The 6000-nt window shown below is 44.4% G+C and overlaps 1 protein-coding gene across 1 annotated transcript in view; it reads left to right on the top strand.

Annotated features, from left to right (window-relative positions):
- Nucleotides 1–4091: 4091 nt before the first annotated feature.
- The window catches only part of MCTP2 (multiple C2 and transmembrane domain containing 2), a 248047-nt gene continuing 246138 nt past the window's right edge, over nt 4092–6000 (top strand). The window contains exon 1 of the mRNA XM_067695625.1: nt 4092–4186. The gene's annotated coding sequence lies outside the window, so the exon portion shown is untranslated. The remainder of the gene's footprint in view (nt 4187–6000) is intronic.

Raw genomic sequence — 6000 nt, 5'->3', positions numbered from 1 at the left:
TGTGCTCTGCCGGTTTTGACAGTCTCTATTTTCTTGAATGTGGCCACAGTCACACATTGATCTCACCAGCCTGGCCCCTGTAAGCAATCCTAGTGTGTGGCCCTGGGTGTCGCTGCTCAGTGGATGTTATGCAGACAAATGTGTCGATGGATGTACATCTTATTGCATGGAAAAATCAATTATTATCTTAATACCCTGGCCTTGAAAATTCCTTTCGTTTCATCTCAGACTTAGGACAGTAAGTTAGAAAAATATAACTCTATTTATTATACAACATATGAAAAAGCATTTCTGAACATTTGACAGAGATAGGTCACCCTGAGCATTCTCACAGTCAAATTAGAGAGGAAAACAAATTCACTTGAGTTACTTATGGAACCCAGAGGATGCAAACAGACTGACTGCTGTGGGAAAGTCTAGATTAGCATTGCTGAGATGATGGACAACTTCTAGCTTGATCACTGTAATTTTAAAAACAATGACCCTGACTAACATTTTCAGTGTAAATTCAACAACCCACTTCTCAGGGCTGATCCTAAGATGCTCTTCACTATCACCAGTAGAAACACAATAGAGCACATTCTAGAAAAGTGATTCCACAGGGAGCCACAGCAATGATGTACAGTGTGAAATGCATTCCTGATCTGGTTTACTTTGGAAGAAGGTCTAAGCACTTAGCTAGATGGATGGAATTCACATCACTAGACGTGTTGGTGATAAGCGAGAACCCTTGAGCCAGGTCAAGCTTCACCTGAAAGCGGTAAATTTGGGTCTGCTTAACCCATCAGATGAACAGGGGATTAAAGCTTTTAAGATCTACCCTCCATGTCTCTAATAATTTTAACTTTTTAAAAGCAACTATTAGCATATGTTCATCCTGGTCATAGAAATTCTCACTTGTAGAAAGCATAATATCCATAAAAGTGTAATTTTTAGCAACTTAGTACCTGTGCATATTTCTAGCTAATCAGCTTGTATTAAATATATGCTTAGGTATTTTAAATAATTTGCTACATAGGATTATTATTAATAAGACAAATACTTGGTTTCCAAAGAAAGGTTTTATAATAAGTCTTCTTTCTGAGTAGTTAGAAAGTAACACTCGTTTTCTGTTGGGGCCACTCCTTTGTTCAAGAAACTGAAACCCTACTAGCCACCTGCAGGAAAACACACATCTAGGAAAACACACTAGCCACCTGCAGGAAAACACAAGTGGCAGAGCTGGGGTCTGGTGTGAGTCACTAAATTTGGTCTCTCCACAACTGCCACTATAAAAAGGGAATATGCTTTCTATAATCTGCCATGACAATTAAAAGATGGGAAAAAAAATCCCTAACCAAGTAAATATAATGACAAAGCCTATTTGCACTGACAATAAAAGAAATGCCGTTTTCTCAATGCCACGTAACAAAGTACACATGCTTCTTCCTTACAGCGCACACTAAACATTTGCCTCGTGACTCATGAACTAAATTTTGCCTTAACCATGGCATTGGTTTCACCTCCTAATAGTTCCAGATTTATGTTTATATCTCAATTGATTTTCTACTTTAGCTTTTATTGGCCCAAAAATGATAAGAAGCACTAATGAAGATGAGATATGCTAGGTGCCAAGCCCTTAATACCTTCGTTAGCAGAACTCAGAAACCTTTTTCTTGGACATTCAAGGGAGTGGTACTCCCAAGATTAGCCTTGAGTCCTTCAATTCGAGCTGGACTGGTCTGACTGCCTGGCCAGCTCTGCTAGGATGACACAAGGAGGTCTGTCCTGATTTCCTAGGACCAGAAAGGAGCTGGAGTTCTTGCTCCTCTGCACTTACAGACACGTTTTCTCTCTCTTACAGAAGACTCCTTTAATCCCCTGAGCAGAGATTTCAGGCGACTACGAACATTGTAACTTGTCCTGTTTAAATTGCTCTGACTCATTTAAACAGGCACCACAGTTGCTAACATACCTCTACGGCAGTGCTTCTGAAGGCACAACAGGTACATTAGCTGTGACAGCAAAAAAGCACATCGGACCCCTAGAAGACACATCTGCCATTTCAAATTTTAAACATTGAAATTATTAGATTGCCACGCAACCAAGCATATGCTCAATTATCATATTGACAATAGGGTCGTTTCTTCAGAGGCCAAATATCTCGTTGCTCATGTGAATTAAGAAGGCGAGACAGCGAAGACCACCTATTATAAATGCAGGAGATTCTTTTTTTTAAATAAAGTAACAATTATGACGTCATTGACAGTGCCCATAAGACTTGGTTCAAACCCTTTTTAAATGTAACAACAGTGTGTTGAAAATTTATCAGCCACCTATATGAGTCTAGCTGCTGTTCTAAGTGCTGCTTGTGGTTATACAGTGAAGTTAAACTGGTTAAAGCAACAATATTGTTCCCTGGGTGGAACATATTACAAAGAAGCAGGTAACATGTCTGGGCAATTAAAACAAACAAACAAACAAGGAAGATGGACAGAAGAAGGTATTGTCATGAGAGGGAGGAGAGGAGGTATGAGCTTAGATTTCTGTGATCTTTCGATGTTTCACTTTCTGCAGCATTTAATGACTGAAAAATGCTGTTAGTCATTTGCAACCTGCGGTTAGGCTGCAGGACCCACAGAACAGGAACTCCGCTGCGGCAGGAGTTAGAAGCAAAAAGCTTTTTTGTGTGGGTTCATTTACTATTTTAATTCAGTTGTATCCTTAGTCGGCTTTAAAGGTCTGGTTGCTATTTCTCCTACCCAATGCTCCTCCTCTTTTTTTGCTGCTTTATTTTCCCTGTTACCCCTGCTCTCTCAGGTAGGGGATGTAGCAGCAGGGAGAGCACAGTGGAAAAAAGCCCAGATTTGCCATCTACCTCCGGTTTCTCTGATTCTACTAATTTATGTAAATTAATTATTTCTCAGAATCTGTGCAACAGCTTATTATTTTAATCCCAGGTTTTTTTGTTTTTGTTTTGTTTTTGTCTTTGTTTTTTGGGGGAGGGGAGAGTTGAAATTCAGAGACATTAAGTGAAGTAGCTGGTTTAACACAATTACCTACAGAACTGCCTAGCAGGTCTGTCCAACACTCAATTAGTGGGTTTCTTTAACTCTCTTGTATCTAATTTCAAAGCTGTTTCGTGGCGGGGGGGGGTGGGGGGTGGGGGTTGGTGGTGGTGTCTTGTGAGTTCCTGACCTCCCAGAGGGCAGGGATCTTACCAGAACATCTCCTTTTAAAGCGCCCAACGCCTTGCAGGGCACAGACTCGGTGCCCAGTAGATGCAGGCTCATTAATAGATAAGAAAAAAAAGTGACCGGGCAGAGATAAGCAGTAAATAAAGTGCAAGATTATAGCGGGAAAAGAAGAAAAAGGAAGGAAGAAAAAAAAAAATCAAGGGAAAGGAACAAAAGCAAATGTTTACTGAATGCCTTAGTGCCAGTCATCGCACTTAGTCTCTCTTTAAGAGACTCTTTGAGTGTTCCGGCAGCTCGCTGGGCACGAATGTCACCTAATCTTTAGAAATGAGGAACTTAGGCTCAGAAACGGGGTTTCACCCACAATCGCGCGCACGTGGCACAGGTTTCACGGCTTGCCTGCCTCTGGTACCTCTTGCCAGGGTCAGGGTGGTAAAAACGGAGGCTGTTCCCTTCCCATTGATCCTTTAGGGAGCGAAGGGAACAAGGTGCGCGCCTCTGCGCAATAGCGAAGACAAGTGATTAATTAAGCAATTACAACTTTGCCAGCCGCACTTGTCCTCTTGAGTGCCAACCACACTTATCCACACTTTGTTCTTACTCTGAACTAAATCGTGAAGAAACTCAACTCTTTTAGTCACTGCCAGACTTTTTGGACACACCTTCCTTTTCCTGTGACTCAACCCAGACGAAGGAGTTGCGGGTAACCTCTTTCTCTTCACCCAGCCATTACCCGGAATCCAGCGGCGGCCCCTTCTCTCAGCAGCCGCCGGAGCTTCCCGCTGCGGCGTCAGCGCCGGGTCGGGTGGGACGGGGCCCCAAGGTGACGCGCGGCCGCCTTCTCCGCCTGGAGGCTGGGCAGGCTCTCGGGGTAGCTGGAGGCGTGGCCGGTAAGAGGCGGGGCCGAGGAAGTCTGGCTGCCTCAGGAGATGCGCCAGCTCTCGCCGCGTCTCGGCGGCTCCTGGCGCGTGCAAGCGGCTACGGCAGCGGCGGCGACGGGGCCCGCGCAGGTGAGCGGCGTGCGCCGGCCTCTCTGCATCCCCTGGGACGCGGCCTCGGACTGGTGAGGGCGGTGCGGGGTTCACCTGGCCGCGAGCGCGGGCGGAGCACCGGGTCGCCGGTGGCTCTCTCCTTTGAGGGGTGGAGGGGTGTCCGCTGCCAACAGAACCGGGGACTTGGGGAACCTGACCGACCGGGAAGGGAATTCAGTGGAGCTGCTAACTCCGGAGCTGCCGGTTCAGTCAGAAAGGTATGTCGAGGACCGGAGTGCTGGAGGGCGCACCGGGGGAGGGCAGCCTGCCCTAGGATTTCTTTGCATTTTAAAGGACCTTCATTAGGTCTCCTTGGGTCGCAGCGGAGTTTGTCACTGCCACCTCCGGGACTCTTTGTGCAGAGGTCAGTCCCTCACTTGGGTGGGATTGGATGCGCTCCCTTCGTGGAGGCCCGGAGAGTCCGCTTCGGTTCCTTGCGCGGACATTTGCTCACCCCCCCCCCCACGAGAGTTGAAAGCCTTCTGATAATTGTGTAGGTTCCAGAGTGTCTTGTCACATTAAAAAGTATATATATATATCGTGATGGTGGTGGCGACCTTGAGAGGCAATTGCTTCCGCAATTAGTTCCCCAGTGCACTGTCCATTTGTTAAGCAAATGGTGCGTTGATGGCTTTTAAATATGGTTGGGTTTCCATGAAGTGGATTAGAATGTCTGAATGAACTTATGCGCGCTGTGTGAAGGTTTCACCTGTGTCTAGGTGCTTACCTGAGTCTGTTCTAGAAGTTCCATCGACATCGGGAACTTAAAGTTACCAAACAGCCTCCCGGTGAACCTGGGGACTCTAGAAAACCTGTTTCATCGACACACCGAATCACAAACAGGTCTATGGATTGCGATTTCCATTAGCGTTCAGTTTTTGCTTGGGTCAGCAGCATTTCAATTTAACTGATATTTGTTGCACGCCTATTAAGGGGGGGATCTCTATGAGGGCCAGGCTGGTGTGCTGTGTGGTAGCACAGGTGTGGATACAAAAGGGAATTTTAGGGCAGTCGTTTCTCACAGGGGGGTGTTTAGAAAGAGAGCAGTGGCACGTGGTGCTTTTGTCTTTACGGTACCTCTTTGATCTCTGGTAATAAGCATTTTAAATGCAGGGAAAATGAAAATCTTTGGAGAATTATTTATCATTAGCCTGGTCTCTCATCCAGAGTGACAAGGATTATCCAAAACCATCCTTAAACTAAGGTTGGTAAGAGTCAACTCTGTGCCAAGCACCATGCTGGTCACTTTACTTAAAAAACTTGCATAAAATATACAAAGTAGGTGTTACTTCCTCTGTACAGATGAGAAACTGAGGCAGGGAAGAATCCAGGAATTTGTTCACAGTAACTGGTGGACCTGGGAGTTGAGTGTGGATATTTCTGAGTGCAGAACCCATGCTTTTTCACTATTCCAAGTTACTGTGAGACAGATAGTGTAAATCTGCAGATTTAATGGAAATACTACTTCAAATTTATGTTCACAAAACAATCCACGTCCTGAGAGTTAAAGTAACCACCATGAATAAAACGAGCATTGTTTGTTTTCATTCTCCTTGTTAACCTGAAACCAATCTGGGACAAGAAGATGGACAGCTATTTTAAAAAATATAAAATTTATTATGTATCTTCCTTAACATATTTTTAAGGACCTAATATAGCCAAGTTGGGCAAAGTAGTAAAACTTTATATGTATTCCTTGTGTATTACACATTGAAGTATCCACTAATATTCATATTATTCATATGCTGAAGTATCAGCTAATTTTCTTATTCATGTGCTTTAACATATTTCAT

The sequence above is a fragment of the Pseudorca crassidens genome, chromosome 1, assembly GCF_039906515.1.
Source record: "Pseudorca crassidens isolate mPseCra1 chromosome 1, mPseCra1.hap1, whole genome shotgun sequence".
In the NCBI taxonomy this organism is placed as follows: domain Eukaryota; kingdom Metazoa; phylum Chordata; class Mammalia; order Artiodactyla; family Delphinidae; genus Pseudorca; species Pseudorca crassidens.
This window is presented reverse-complemented; position numbering and strand designations above follow the sequence as displayed.